At 38.2% G+C, this 17,212-nt stretch overlaps 1 protein-coding gene across 3 annotated transcripts in view; it reads left to right on the top strand.

Annotated features, from left to right (window-relative positions):
• Positions 1-17,212, top strand: part of SEMA5A (semaphorin 5A) — a 470,062-nt gene that overhangs the window by 277,201 nt on the left and 175,649 nt on the right. The window lies entirely within an intron of this gene.

The following is a 17,212-nucleotide window of genomic DNA, read 5'->3' as shown; positions in this document are numbered from 1 at the left end:
TTCATACTGCCATCAGCATTCAGAGGGAGAACCTCAAACTGACTTCGGAGAACAAACTCAAAATCTTCTGTCCAGAGCAGTGGAGGCCTTTGGTAGATCCTGTCTCAGTTAATGGTGCCTATACCTATACCTATACCTATACATTCTGCCCATTTCTACAACTGATTCTGCCTTATTTAAGCTTCTTGAATTTATCCTTTTTGCTTTATCCTCAATGGGTTTAAACTAGGTAATGGTCTTTCTTATTTTCAGTTCTCTCATTGGTTCAATCCTTTTTCCTTAGTTGTCTTTCTAAACTGCATATCTGGTCATATTTGAATCTTAGATCCTTCACTTGCTTTCTGACCTTGGGCAGTTGTTTGTAATGCGCTGTGCCTCAGTTTCCCCTACCTCATTCTGTAGTTAATGTCTTAATATAGGTAATCTATTATATTACCTTACTGCTTAAACCCTTAAATGTAAAAAACATCCTCTTTTCAACCACACCATGTAAGAGACTTCACGGTCTGACCTTTCCTCGCTTTCCTCGCTTTCCAGCTTCAAAGCCTACTAATCCCACCATTCCTCATGGGCTTTAGCCATACGCATTTCTCTCAGTTCCCTGAACATGAGATGCCTTTTCACTTCTCACAGACCTTACACGTGCTGTCTGTTACCTGTTTCTAGCAAGTATCTGCTCCTTTCATCTGCCAGAAGAACCTCCATTTTTCCTCCATCCCTGCCTAGGTGGAACTTGGCTGAGTTTTTTTGTGTGCCTCTCCATCTTCTCTACCCAATGCGTGCCTTTCTTGCTGTTCTCGTGGTACTTACTTTTACTTCTCAAGTTGTATTATAATTATTCCTTTACTTTTCTGTCACATTTACTAGGCTGAGAATTTCTAAAATGCAGAAGGATTTAGAAAATATCTTATTGTGTCCCATATTCTGTCACCTTACAAGTTGTAAACTGGATTACATAAAAATATGACTGGGTAGTTAGAATTGCCTGTATTGGGGTGTTTCCTTGGCACAGAACCAATTAAAATGATTATGCAAGGGTGACATAGGGTTTCTATCCATAGTTCACATATCATGAGCTTATTAATATTAACCACAGACAAGCCTCAATGGCTGTCCTTTGTGTTGTTAGGCATTGGAGGAGAGATTTTACTTTGTCATCTTAGGGCTATTATGCAATAATAATTTTGTTTATCACTGATGTAATGGCAATACAGAAGCTATTTCCTAATGCTAAGAGTTTCTTTCTCCTGAGACTCATCATTGTTGAAAGGAAAAGCAGAAATTGGCAGAGATGGCCTAGGAATGAAATCTTTTGGAAATGCCCAGGGTCAGATGTCTAGGAAAGGTGAGATTCTGAGATTCTGTAGACCACATTTGACTTTCTGCATCCATTTTATAACAGATTCGATTAAAATTGGATAATTAGGATTATGTGTTGGTCAAATCACCCAGATTGTATATTAGTATGAACACAAATCTAACAAATTAAGAATGACATTTGTCAAAACACCATAGAAGGTAAACCAATCAAAATGATTATAAATAGACGATAAGCTCTCTGAATATGCAAAGAAAATGATGAACACACTGGGACAGAGATAGTTTTCAAAACCAGAAATCATTTCTAAATTAAAAAGCAATTAAATATTTTATAATTGCTATTTGAATGTATGTGTATGTGGCTTGATTTTCACAGCTACAATAATCCTAAGAAATAATTAAGAGACCTAATTATCCATCATCATAGTTCATTAAATCAGTTGCCCTTGAGTGAGAGCACATATGAATGTGTATGGGAAAAAGTTATCCTATTTGGAAAAACAAAGAGGAAAAACAGCTTCTCTTAATCATTCAGCCTAATCAGACCTGTAGGCCTTAGGAAATGAGGTGGATAACTCTGTTAGCCTTTCTTATTTCAGAGATGTTAGAGCTCTTTAAGGTATGATTGTCCTAGAAAATACTAAATTTACATGCAGTGCTTTTCCACAGCCTGTGTGATGGCTTTGGGAGGAATGTTTGGCTACCCCCTTTATTTATTTTATTTTTTTAATATTTTTTGGTGAGGAAGATTGGCCCTGAGCTAACATCTGTTGCCAATCTTCCTCTTTTTGCTTAAGGAAGATGGTTGCTGAGCTAACATCTGTGCCCATCTTCCTCTATTTTGTACGTGGGATGCCGCCACAGCATGGCTTGATGAGTGTTGTGTAGGTCCAGGCCTGGGATCTGAACCCGCGAACCCTGGGCCGCCAAAGCAGAGCATGCAAACTTAACCACTATGCCACCAGGTCAGCCCCTACTACTCCCTTTAATAGTGGCATTATTGTCAGCCTTGAGACCATTTAGGAAGGCTCTGAAGGGCTGAATCCTCCAGTAAGAGGACAGCAGGGGGAATCATGAGACTGGGGACAAGGAAGAGTGATCTTCTGGGAGAGAGCCAGTAAGCCAGTTCCCAGCTAGTGTAAGAACCCAGGAACGCACCAGGCCCCCTGGCTCCTTGTCCATATCTTTCCCAGGCCTGGGGTCACCTCTTCAATGGCCCTTCACACCTCCTCTGGTTTCTCTGCACTGTGCTGTGGGAGAAGGGGCTTGAACTCCACATTCCACATAAGGAGGTAGGGTCCTGCCTTTCACTGCAGTAGGAGGGACATAGAATCTTAGAGTCTCAGATAGGAATTTCAAGTGCATTTTCTTTGCTGTACCTCATAATGAGTGGGTCTGTCTTACCATATCCAAGACTTAGGGGCTCTGTTGACCTTGGTGGTCTTCAGTTTTCATGAAATCTCTGTGGACAGTTTTCTCTTTATTTCCCCAAATCCAACATTTAAACTCACTTTGGGAATATAACCCAGTTTGAGTTACCTGTACATAGTTTAATCATTTCTACCCAAATGTAATGTTTCAGAAGATGGGATTACATACACACTTATCCACGCACACATGCTCTTTGTCTTGCCTTTGATATTATTTCAAGTGGGTTTGGATAATTAGACAGAATTGCAGAGTGAATAGACTATTCTCAACTAAATTTTCTTTTGTGTTTTCCATGATCTTTCAGAGCTCAGATGTGGGCAGTGGGTGGGGAAGTTAGCCAGCACTTACAAACGAATGAGTTTGTATGGAACCAACATTGAAATCATCACGATTTTGTCAAAATCTCAGTAATGGCGAAGTGATGAGGCATCATCTCGTCAACCAAACCATTTTATTTCCCATTTCCCCACCAAGGATCTTTTCTCTTTTATTAGAAAGAGAAAACAATGCATTTTATTTCTTCTGACAAGTTTAAAGCAAGCAAATTGGATCTTTCAAGAGCACTCTGGTGAGGCAGGAAGGAGTTAGGAATCTGGAGGTCCTGGTGCTCCACTCGTTGAGAGGAAGGCCCATGGCATGTGGGTTAAGATCATGGACACTGAAGCCATATAGTCTGGGTTCAAATCCTGGGTCATCTGCCTAATAGCTTGGTGACCTTGGGTAAGTGATTTAGTCCCTTTCTACCTACCACGTAAGATGAGTGTAATCCTGGTGCCTGCCTCAAGGGGCTGTTGGGAGGGCAGGGTGTGTAGTGATGGTCAGAAGGGCACCAGGCATCGTGCCTATCCAGAATTGCTTCGCTTTGAACTATTTTCCCCAATATGTCTTGCTGGCAGCTCTTTCAGGGTATTTTACCATCACACATTGTCTGATTTTTGGTTTCTGTTGTTGCTTTGCTTCTCAATGTACCAGTTATGCTTGGGACGTTGTATCCTCTCCAGCTTGACTGAGGACTTTCTGCAGTAGACATTTATCTGTTGGGTCTGGTTGAACTCATTCTGCTGATCCAAAAGGTGGGTAGTAGGGAATTACACTCAAAGTCAAAACTGGAGAAATCAGACTCAGACCTAAAGTCTTCCTTAAAAATGGCATTAAATTTCCTGTGTTGATATTGAGAATTATAATTGAGACACAAGAATACCTGAAACTCTAATGTAAATTCTGAATTTTGCTGTTTTGGAAGCAGAATAAATATTAGCTTTTTAATAGCATGTTTCTTTTTAGAATTTTCCTGCATACGTGAACATCTAAGAGAAATGTAAGACTAATAGATATGAAAAACTTAATTTTGCTATTCTATCTTTCTTATTTTTTCCACTTAAATATTTCAACTTTAGCTTTGCTAAATGTCTTGTAAGTCAAGGATTAGAAGTATTCCCTCATTTTTCATTTCTGTCATGTTTCTTTTATATCGTTTCATTTGCTTGACTCAGGACACAGAATTCCAAGCAGATAACTCATTATCATATGATTTTGGAAAAAAAGTTTCTGTACTGAACTACTATGAATTCACCTTTCATGTGATTAATATGGTTTGCTTGTTTCATTGGTTTTTGTTTGTTTGTTTTGGAAAAACCAAAATGTATTACCAATGAATGAAAGCATGTTTAAATGAAAAGTGTGATGATCAAAACACCTTATGGGGGCTGGCCTAGTAGCATAGTGGTTAAGTTCACGTGTTCTGCTTCAGTGGCCCAGGGTTCATGGGTTCAGCTCCCAGGCGCAGAGCTACACACTGCTCATCAAGCCATGCTGTGGCGGCATCCTACATACGAAATAGAGGAAGATTGGCAACAGATGTTAGCTCAGGGCCAATCTTCCTCAGCAAAAATAAATAAATAAATAAAAAACCCACTTTATGGATTTGCTTTTTTGTCAACTATTTTGTTATTTTGGAAGTAGTTTTACTGTCCTATTATGTTTTTCTTCAAACAGGATTGCAAAGTAGTTTTATTTTTCTAAGACTAGAGTTACTTATGGAGGTAGAAAGAAGGCACTCCAGAATCATGCATGGTGCTCAGTCCAAACCCAGCCACAGGAATGGGAATTAGTTTCATATTATAGATTAGACAGACTTGAGCTGCCGAAGTCCATCCAATCGTCAAGCCAGGTGTGTGGGCATCACCCTCCCACAAATCTGCTTTAGCAGCAGGCAGTGCTCTTCCCACTACTAAGTAGCTGGTACCCATCCCTTCTTGTGTCATCCTATTGTCCCTGCTTATTTCAGGCTCTCAACATCTGCTTGCTGGTTGCCTGCAGTGGCCTCTACATCAATCTCCTATTCACCTGCCACTCTCCATTGCCGGCCTTCTAATACCCCCAGAGGGATCTTTCTCAATAACTAATCTCACCATGCCAACATCTTGCTTAACATCTTATCCATGGCTTTTCTTAACTTCATGAAAAAAATCTGAGCTCCTTCGCATGGTTCATGAGGCTCGTCCTGAGATGCATGCCAATCTGGAAAGCCACATCCTTCTCCATTCCTTGTCCCAGTGCCTCTCAGTTCCTCCCACAGACACACTTTCTTCCCTTTCCAGGCCTTTGCATTGGCTGATTCCTTCACTTTTATGAACACTCACCCCTCCATTCACTGATCAGTTCTTTCATAGTACAGCTCAAGCCTTGCTGCCCTGGGAAACTTTCCTCAATTCATTCCAGCCACATCTGGATCAGTTGTCCCCCTCAATACCCCCTAAACCACAGCGGTATCCCTCTCAGAGCTCTTTGATATCAGACTGCATCTTTCGTATTTACAGGGACCAACTCAGATGTTTGACAGAAACATGGAGGTGAATTTATCCACCTGGTGGCATTAAAATCATTTGTGTGTATGTGCACACGCACGTGTTAGCATAGGTGTAATTCACATGTACACATGCCTGTATTCATTTTTTAATGGTTGCTATAACACATTACCACAAAATTAATGACTTAAAGCAACAGAAATTTATTCTCTCACAGTTCTAGAGGCCAGTGGTCCAAAATGATTCTCGCAGAGCCAAAACCAAGGTGTCGCCTGGGCCATGCTCCCTCTGAAGGCTCTAGGGGAGAATCTGTTCTTTGTATCTTCTAGATTCTGGTAGCTGCAGGCCTTGCTTGACTTGTGCCTGCTTCACTCCAATCTCCGCCTCCATTGTCGTATTGCCGTCTCCTCTGCCTGTGTCAGATCTCCGTCTGCCTCCCTCGTAAGGAATTGTTTGATTATATTTATGGCTAGCCTGGTCATTCAAGGATAATTTCTCTATCTCAAGGTCCTTAATTTAATCACGTCTGTAAAGTCCTTTTCTGCCCTACAAGGTAACATTCACAAGTTCCAGGGAATAGCACGTGGATATTTTTTGTGGGGGCCATTATTCAGCCTACCACAATGTCTCACCCCCAGACACACACGAATTTGTGTTTCTGGGTGCTACTCAGAGCCATAGACCAAAATTAATTGCTATAGGCAATGAATTCACTTCAAAATCAAATTCCTTCACAGGAAATTGGGTAAAGTTTCAACATTTGGTAATTAATTGCCAACTCTGGCTAATCAAATAGCAAAAGAGCTGGGGAGAATAGATGGAAAGAGATGGGAGAAACTGAGTGATGTTTACCTCCATTTATTGTAAAATTATAACAAAAAATATAGGCAGTCCCCTCTTATCATCAGGGGATGTGTTCCAAGACCCCCAGCAGATGCCTAAAACTGTGAGTAGTACCGAACCCTATATAGACTATGGTTTTTCCTATACATACATGCCTAGGATAAAGTTTAATTTATAAATTAGGCACAGTAAGAGATTAACAACAATAACTAATAATAAAATAGAACAATTATAACAAAATACTGTAATAAAAGTTATGTGAATGTCGTTTCTCTCAAAATATCTTAGTACTCACCCTTTTTCCTCTTGTGATGATGTGAGATGATACAGTGCCTATGTGGGGCCATTATTAAGGAAAATAAGAGTGATGAACACAAGCCCTGTGACATCTCAACAGTAGGTCTGATAACTGAGACAGTTACTAAGTGACTAACTTGCGAGTAGTGGATACAGCGTGGATCCGATGGACAAAGGGATGATTCCTAGGCAGGACGGAGCGAGACGGCGCAAGATTTCATCACGCGTGCAATTTAAAACTTATGAATTGTTTATTTCTGGAATTTTCTGTTTAATATTTTCAGACCACGGTTGACCATAAGTAACTGAAACCACAGAAAGCGAAACCAAAGATAAGGGGATACTACCGTATCCTTTTTAAATTAAAATATCTTAGATATTACATATCTCAGAAAGTCACCAGCTCTTATTCTCACACTCGAAACACTTTCGGACTTGTTTACTAGGAGAGATCTTTCTCATTGAAGAGTTTAGTGATAGTTATGATAACATTTTAGGACTTCCCCTGGCACATAAATCAATTGATTATACTGTAGAAGAGAGAGAAATGGAAATAAATGGCAAAATCACAAATTACTATTTAATACTAAATTATTTATTTGATTTAATAAGTTCAAGCAGATATTCATAAAATAATGAGAATGTTAAATATTAACTGAGAAATGAATATATCAATAATGTTCATTAAGTTCTCATTTAACATTGTGAGAGTATTATAAATAGTGTTTCTTGAATGAAGTATGTCATCCTGTTATACATTTTATTTAAAATAAGAGAGGAATACAATTGCCCAAATGAACACCAGAAAAGAAATTTCAATGTTCATTTTTGTCAGCTGCATACAAAAATTTATGGAAATAATCCTGAATAAGGCTCATAAAAAGTGTTTTCAGTATTCTGGCAAATAGATCAATATGTTCTGAAGCTGGAAGTAAAGTTAGTCTTTCTAGTGGTAGGACGCCTCTCAGGAAGCAAGTATTTATAATGTGAATAATAAATAAATTCTGAGTGGTTCAGTGAGTATAAAATAATTCCCTGGTAAGCATCTGTAATCTGGGCTTTATAAGTACTCCAGTGAACCTAGTGCACACATTCTAACTCAGAAGTGCGGAGAAAAGTAATCAGGTATGAAGTGTTGTTTGTTTTCCTGAACCTAGTCTCAGAAAAATAGAAAATATTGAAGGAAAAACTAAAAACAAACGCCCATCTATTTACGTCTATGTGGGCTATTAACCTGACAGTTCATGCAGAGTGTCTTCATGTAGGGTGTCTTCCTTTAGGCGGAATATACAATAATACAGCCAAAACTGATGACCCCAATATAGGTGAACTTACCCTTCAAGCAAGAGAAATCTAACATACAAAATCATAAATGGGATAGTTCTCTTGAAACATAAAAATATTTTATTAACATCAATAAAATAAAATTCTAAGCCAAACAAAGAATACAGTGTTTCTGCATCTTCATTTTCGTTCATGCTGTGTTTGCCGGAGTCGTTTTCTACATGTATTTCATGTTGCCTCAAAATAAAAACCTTGGTCCTTCATATTACTTGTGAGCTGCAGTCCCTTTTGAACCCTTTAACTATATTCCCAAATGAAATCTCATCATCTGGCTGGGAAACTCATTCCTGCATTAAGGCCAGAATTGTTTCTCTTCACTTTCCCAGTGGCTCTAGAATGTGATCGCCAGTAGTCAAGTGCTCTGTGTAAGAAAGCTTTGGTCAAAGCCATAGTACAAATTTAGCCCATGAGGACATTTCCAAGACAACCTTCATTATACCAGGCTGTTTATCCCTCGAGTTGGTCAAAGTCCTGCAGAGCATCCCACGCCCGCCGATACACTGCTCGTTCTTTTTTTTTTTTTTTTGCAAAACTTCATGTCACTGTCCCACAGAGTCTTCAAATAGTCTTCACAGGCTCAGCTTGGTCTGATATTTTTCTTGACTTTCTATAATGAATTTATTCCTTTCAGGGTATTTCTTTGCATCTGCGGAATAAATGTTACATCAGCTAAAACGTCTAATTTGAATTTGATCGTGATGCATCTGTTTAATTTCCAGCAAACATCACAATTTCTGTTGAGCATTACAGATATTGTGATATTCGAAGGGCATCATCTATGTGATGTAGGGTATAATTTTATATTTTAAAAAAGAGAAAATATGACATTAGAAGCAACAGCTTTGCCACCAAACACATTTGGGAATTGTTCAGTTAGGCAAGCTGGTCTTTGAAAAGTCAGTCGACTCTGATGTCCACACTTTTATCCTATGCTTGATAACTTTGAACTGGCTTCCTTCTGTATTAATTCTTTAGGACATTTATGTATAAAAATACTCATTCTTCTAGTAATTGGATTCTTTTCATTACTTTTAGGCTAACAAATTAGACAATATGCCATTTTTCAAACCAATCCCACTTGGATCCATGAAAATAATTTCTTTGAAACCAAGAGCAGCTGTTCTTCCCAGCCTTACCTTCCAGCATCACTTTATTAGTAGCAGCATTTTTGAAGTGTAACAGTTGCTTGATGTCTCAGTGTCTGACAATCATAATTTTAAATATTATGTCAAATATTATAATGTCCTTTGAGATTGGGCTCTGTTCTAATGCACTTTTTTCCAAAAATCATCCCAGTGGGGCTCATCCATGTCCAGGAGGAGGGTTAATAGAACTCATCCTCCATTACTTTGTTTTTCTCCATCCTCAGGTCCATTCCAAGCACTTTAAAATGCTTACAGAAGCACTGGTTCCTGAAAACAGTGACTTGTCAGATATGATTCTTGGAACCCAAGAATTCTAGAGGTACTCAGGGATTGTATACATTACATACATTTTAATACTATTATTTAAAAATCATTTATACCAATGTATACCAAATACAAAATTTTAAGACATTGGAATCCCTCAAGTGAATTAACTTTCACTGTATGACCTGGATTACTGGGTTTATTGTAAAGCATGGAATACAGTATCTGCTGTTATTTCAAATTGTACCCCAAACTAACTGAGACTCAAAGGTGGCCTTATTTATTACTGCTTAATATTATATATATTATATATAATATATATATTATTATATATTATAATCAGTATTATTTCCAAAGTAGGCAACCAAAACAAAATGCAAAAATAATTGGACACTGAGTGTGCTATGACACATTAGTCATTTGGACTCACATTTTTCTAACGATTTAATGCTATAATCTTGTACTTATAACGTGAATTTAGTAAATTCCACTTTTACCTTCTTTTATGTGAGTTTATGCATAAGACTTTACTTAAAGAAATGAGTCTACTGCTGAAAAAGAGTGCAAATCCCTGCTGTAGTCCTTTCTGCCTTTCCTTAGAAAGCAGCCACACTCATGTTTCTCTTCCCATTGTCAGGATGAAGTGAGGTGTTCAGAAGAGGAATCCTTGAGGGGCATTTGCCACAGAAGTGCAGCACATGGTGGGGTCACCCAACCAGCTAAGGGCTTCAAAGTCTCATGTGCCCATTCCACATGGGGGGCCCCATAGGAACACGCTGGAGCCACTTCCAAGGCTGTGGGTGTAGACCATTCTATATTCATTCATTTACTCAATAAGTGTCTATGGAGTTTTTTGCTGTGTGTGAAGCATTGTTCTAGGTGCTGGGAACACCTAATGAACCAAGGGGACAAGACGCCTGCCCAAATGCAACTTGCCTTCTAGTGGGGGCCAGAGAGGCAGATTGCAGGTTTACATACACAGTTATATGGACCCGAAGAGAAGATAACACTTGAGCATAGACATGCAGGAAGCACAGAGGCTAGCCTGTGCCTGGGAGAAGAGTGTTCCAGGAAGCGGGCCTGACTGATGCAGATGCCACATGGAACATATCTGTGTTGTCCGAGGACCACACCAAGGAAACCATGACTCCCAGAACAGAGTGTGTGTGTGTGTGTGTGGTGGTGCTGGGCGGGAGGGGTGTACTAGGAAATGAGACAGAGAGAAAATAAGTGGCTGGATATGGCATAACATTCCAGACGGCTTTGGCTTTTACTCCAGGAGAATTGGGGCCCCTGGAGGGCTGTCGCAGAGGAGGGATGGTATCTCAAAGTGCATTTTGAAAGCAGCATTGCTGCTCTGTCAAGAACAGACTCTGTTCTCATATTCAAGATGTTTAATTTCACAAAACTGACCCAGGGTTATTATGTCAGACCTTGGCCCTACAGTCGTTGATGCTAGAGTTTCATTAGATGAATCAGGTCCCTTTTAAAACCAATACTAGGACCATGAATGGGTCCAGAGGCTATAAAGATGAATACACTCCATGACAGGGAATTGATGCCTTTTATGATTAATTAATATTTACTGAATGCTAACAGCTCTGAACTTAGACATGCACAAATTTCTGTGATTTAGATATATAGCTTTCTAAATTATGGGAAAAAGAAACAAGGAAACTGTGACAATCAGTAACGAGGGTGACTGACTTTGACAATTTCGGTGATGAGAGAGTGGTTCAGAGCACAGGCTTCTAGTCCAAGGTACCAAGTTAGAATCTTAGTGCCCCCACTTATTATTTTTGTGGCTTTTGGTAAGTTATTTACTCAGTGTCCTCATTCAGAATATTATAGTAATATAGTAATGGTATCTCCCACATAATATTATACAGAGACTTAAATGAGATAAATGTACAGAAAGTACTTAGCACTGTGGTTAGCATATTGCAAAAGTTCAGTAAATCATTATCAGTGTTTTACCTAAGATTTGGCAGCTAATCTGTGGCAGAACAATGACTCTCATTTGTGTCCTATTGATTGTCAGTCTCAGATTCTTTCTTTTATGTCACGCTGGCTGTACTGGGTTGAATAATGTCCCTCCAAAATTCATGTTCACCAGATTCTAAGAATGTGACCTTCTTTGGAAATAGAGTCTTTGCAGATGTAATTAGTTAAGATGAGGTGTTACTGAACTAGGCTGGGCCCTAACCCAATGACCGCTATCCTTATAAGAAGAGGGACATGTGGACCAGGAGAGACACACAGAGAGAAGACCATGTGACTTCAGAGGCGGAGATTGGAGTGATGCTGACAGAAGCCGAGGAACACCAAGGATTGCTGATGGCCGCCAGAGGCTGGGAGACAGGCAAGGAACGGATTCTTCCTTGGAGATTCCAGAAGGAATCAACCCTGCTGACATTTAGATTTCAGACTTCTAGCCTCGGGAACTCTGAGAGACTAAGTTACTATTGTTGAAAGCCACTCACTTTGTGGTACATTGTTATGACAGCCCTAGGAATTGAATGCACTGCCTACTCAACTAAGAGACAGCCCTCCGTTTAAAAAGCCCAGTTGAAAAACAGAAGGCCTAATGAGAATTTAACAAGTTGGGAACTCCACCGTGCAATTATCAAAGTCAGTTTGATTTTGTATTATTATGTGGAAGAAAATCTTGTGTTTTTAAAAATGATTATAACACATTTTTATGGGACTCTCTAAGGTTAGGATATATCTCTAATTTTAGATGACATAAGTTTAATGAGACTCAAAAAACAGTAGTTAGAGGGGCAGGCCCGGTGGTATAAGCAGTTAAGTGCACGCACTCTGCTGTGGCGGCCCGGAGTTCGCCGGTTCGGATCATGGGCGCGCACCGATGCACCACTTGGCAAGCCATGCTGTGGGGGCGTCCCATATAAAGTGGAGGAAGATGGGCGTGGATGTTAGCCCATGGCCAGTCTTCCTCAGCAAAAAGAGGAGGATTGGCAGAAGTTAGCTCAGGGCCGATCTTCCTCACACACAAAAAAACAGTAGTTAGAGGATATGACTAAGATCTCCTTCCACTTCTCTGATTTGGAGGTCACCAGAAAAGTGAAATGACTTGCCTATTTGACGTGGACATAAATGTCAGTGTACTGCAAATTAATATTAAAAGTGAACAATTATACTTAATATCCACTAAGAAGTCAAGGCAGAGAGAAATGCTGGACAGATCCTTCCAGAGTGACTAAACTATTTACCCCTTCGTGTCTTTCAATGCACACCATTTCATTTCAAACGGCGCTTGTTTGGAACCTCTCATGCATGTGCGGCCACTAAAGGTAATTAGCGAAGACGTCTGTGCTCAAGGATAATTAGATTGACACTTTATTCAAGTCACATAAAAATCACACTTATTGCAAGTTCCAACTCACTTGCGTTTTGCTTCTGTTTTGAACAAAGTTATGGTCTCACATTCCCTGGCAATTTGTTTATAATTGCCATGACAATTTAACATTCTCCAGCATTTCACAGAAATGCATGACATAAGCATATGAATGCAAACATATTAAAAAAAAAGCCCTCAGGTGGTTGTTAATTTTTGGCACTGTGTAATTAAACTGTTTTTTTTAATGTTATCTTTTGCCAGTATCTAATTAGCAAAGCCATCTGCTGAAAGTGTAGTGGCCCATCTGCCTAGAATGTTGTTCCCTTCATTTTTATGAAAAGTATCTGCCTTTGCTGGTCCCTGTCTAATTAACTTCTCTTGCTGTGGAATGTGATAATACACAACTTTGTTTATATACTTCTGAGAACTGTGGATATGTATGTATATAACACGTACAATAAAAAGAGCCAATCATTTTCTTTCCCACATCTGATTTACTCATGAGTTCACAGCTCTGTTTATCCTAACCCGAACACGTGTGTGTGCATGACAGTGAGATATGCACTGTATCATGAAAGAATTGGTCCTTCCTTACATCCCTAGGGTTTCTGCAGGTATAAAATGGTTTTCTGTAAACCTACTCTATTTCCTCATAGGTCTGTCTGTAGCAGTGTCACTTCCTGAAAGTTGACAATGTTGTAAGTTTCAGTGTATCACTGGATTCTGAGATGAATGTGGCTACTGTAGCAATGAAACTGGCCACTGTTGCCTTCTCAGATTTAGCATGACATTGTCTAGGTTGATGGAAGACACTTATATTTTATTGTAAACTCATATCTGGTGTGTGCAAATATTATCTCTATGTCTGTTTTTCATTCCATCAATTGTTATCTAGCACAGTGTCTTGTACTTGGTAGGTATTTGGTGAATATTTATAAATGAAAGAGAGAATGAATGCATGTGCGTAAAGCAAAACTTCTGTAAGTTGTTGAATAGCACAGATGTTATTTGTAAGTATTTACAGACAAAAAAATATTATACCACAAACAGGAATCTTTGTGTCTTTTAAAATATAGATGTTTCAACCTCATTGCCTACTGCATATATAGCCTTTGGATATCCAAGTAACCACAGCATTACTGCTATATATCTGCTGCTGAAAAATATAATAAAGATTAAATGCAGAATGGAATAGATAATTAAGATTCCTTTTATACACTGGGCTATGTGCAATGGAAAAAGACAAGAGATGACAAAAATGTAAGATTTAAAAAAAGAGAGAGACTCAAAAAATAAGATCATGAATGTTGTATTGAGATCTGAAATGTAGAACGTAGAATATTTTAGCATTTGTTTTGACTGTCATAAAGATAGTTTTGGGTGAGTAGAAGAGTGTCTTAAAAGGAAGTCAACCAGAAAGATGGCTTCACAAGTCAGTAGTAGGATTTGTTCCAAAATTACGATACACGAAAGAATAGTAAAGAATCTCCATTGAGAATAGAGCAAGAAGGCTTGATTAAAAGGAGTTTAATTGATTAGAACAAATCTTGTGAAATAAAAATGTTATGACCAGGTTAAAACATAATCTAATGTCAAACAGAATAATGAATAACTTTGAGAAATAAGATCTGGTATGAGAGAGTTCCATTGATATTTGTATTTCTCTCCAATGAAAGTAGTTTTTTCCATAGCTGCCAAGTGGTCAAACAGGTAAGGTCTGGTTCACTGAGTGAATAGAAAGATACTACGGGATTAATCTGGAACACCCAATTTTAGGCCAATGTGGAAAAGACACATTTTCCCCCTCCATTTTTTTCAAATTCTGATGTCCGATAACATGTGTTCTGCCCTCCAATAGGTAATTCAGTTCCATTCTTAGTGTAATTTCCTTTTATCCTGTCCTCTATTTGGGTAGAAAGTGATTCAACAGAAAAGCTATACAATCATGGTCTTTAATTAATTCTGGATTTGAATATTATTGGAAAGCTAGTGATACTATAATAGAAATGCTTCAGGAAAGTAACTTTGCTACTTTTAATAACTGTCTTCAGACAAATCTGTAAGATTTGTCCTGTTTTCTGTTGCTCCAATAAACTTGTGTGGGCAGTTGCTCTTTCTTGGTAAACTGGATAAAGTAATGAAATATTTTTGAAAACTCTCACATTGTTTTTTCTATTACTTTCCCCTTCTAATCCTTGGCCCATATTTATCTTGAAAATCTGAAGGGTCCTTGGGCATTAGGAAGACAGGGGAAGCTGTTTGTTTCCCATTCTGGCAGAAGGATTTGAGCAAGTTTGATGGCATTTGATAAATATTCTTTTTTTTGGTGGGGGGAGATCAGCCCTGAGGTAACATCCGTGCTAATCCTCCTCTTTTTGCTGAGGAAGACCGGCTCTGAGCTAACATCTATTGCCAATCCTCCTCCTTTTTTTTTTTGGCCCAAAGCCCCAGTAGATAGTTGTACGTCATAGTTGCACATCCTTCTAGTTGCTGTATGTGGGACGTGGCCTCAGCATGGAGAAGAAGCCGTGCGTCGGTGCGCGCCCGGGATCCAAACCCCGGGCCGCCAGTAGCGGAGCGCGCACACTTAACCGCTAAGACACGGGGCTGGCCCCTGATAAATATTCTTCTCATAACTCTGGGACTAACCCTCCTCCTCATAGCTTTTAAGTTTACTGAAGAGAGTATTACTCTTTAACTTTCAACAAAATCACTAGACCAATGAGAGCCACTACAAATTCCTCTTTATCTAAAGCATTTTACTGTACAGTTTTCCTAGTAATTATATAACACAGATTCCTCTTTGTGATCTATAACACTAAATCTTCTTGGTAATATAAAATCAAAGTTATAATGGGATCTACTTTGCTAAAGAATATATCAGTTTATCAATTCTGTTCTGAGTTTAAGTAGAACAAAGGCAAGGATATCTTTATTTAAATAAAAACAACAGAGTGAGCTTTTATAAAGTGATCTGAGAAAGGAAAGCTTCACTCAGAATAACAGCAATGCACTATTTTTATCTGTGCTTCCTGGGATAGATAGTTATGCAACTGCACATGAAGCTCTTCTCTCTTCTCTGGGGGTGTCATCACTTTTCGTGAAAGTATTTGTCATCCTAGTATGAAATTCAAGTCATTTGTTTGCATCAGATGCTGATTAGCTGTGACTTTATTGCTGCCATCAAACATTATGAACAGGAAAACATCACAGAAAGAATTAACAAATTCTCATATCAGATGTTGATGCTAACAGAAATCTCTAAGTCTGCATGAGGGAAAACAGTTCTAGTATTGTTTCTGTTTGAAAGACACTGAAGTGGTTCTCTCTAGAATACTTTTCTTATGGACTCATATTTGCCAAGTAAGATAAGCTATACAAGATGCAGTGTTTTATGTTTTAATCTCTGTTTTGTAACATTCTTTGGAGGACAGAAGATATTAGATAATGGTGTTAGCCTGACTTTGTTATTCTCCTAAGTTTGGGAGAATTAGAAAAAATCTTCTTTCTAGAAGTAAGAGTGAAGTGATTATTCTCCTTCATAATATTTGACTTTAGTTTATTTTTTGGCTTAGTTTATTATTTAATATTCGTCCAAATTAACAAAAAATTTTTCCTCCCCTAAATTTTTTTCTGATAATGATTCAACTGATTCTTCAGAAATCTTGAATTCTTCAGAAATCCAACTCTAATAGAACATAATTGTAATAACAGGTGTACAGATGGAGAAAACATTTTTACCCTATAAAATTCCATTTTCTGTATAATAATAGAAAAGATAAACAACTCAGATGCTTAAATTTGTTCAAAAAATGATTCACAATTTCAGTATATAGGCCATTAATGTTTTCAGGCATCATTTCTTCCTATGAAGTAAGTGCTGTATATTATCTTAACTAATCACAGATTCCATTTGTAAGTTAGCATCAGAGGTGAAAGTATGCATGTCAAATTGATCAGCAGGAGTTAGATTTGGGGCATCTGATAAAAAATATGTGAAAGTTGTGGCTCTAAATATTTAGTCAGAGCCAATAACAGTAAAAAAAATTACTGTTTTTTGGGAAGAAATAGTAGATGAGCTGTTTGCATGAGCTATTTATTTTATTGACTATTCATCATTTATATATGTAGCTTGGGAGTAAGGATATGCAAAATCCTTGCTTCATTATCTATAAATATTGACAAATTACATACTATTAAAATGAAATATAAATGTCTAAGTGAGTATTTAGATCATTTTGTTTCAAGGCCTGTCTTTTAAGCTTACTATGGATCTATTCTGTGATTTCACTGAAATGAGAGTTTCTGTAATCAATGCAGTAGTCATCAACTCATTGCACATGCCTCTCTTACAGTGATAGATCTAAATGTCACATTATTACTGCTTAAATGCAAATACT

The sequence above is a fragment of the Ceratotherium simum genome, chromosome 18 (assembly GCF_057802395.1).
Source record: "Ceratotherium simum simum isolate JZ-2026a chromosome 18, ASM5780239v1, whole genome shotgun sequence".
NCBI lineage: Eukaryota > Metazoa > Chordata > Mammalia > Perissodactyla > Rhinocerotidae > Ceratotherium > Ceratotherium simum.
The sequence above is the reverse complement of the archived record's forward strand: the minus strand, read 5'-3'. Positions and strand labels throughout refer to the sequence as shown.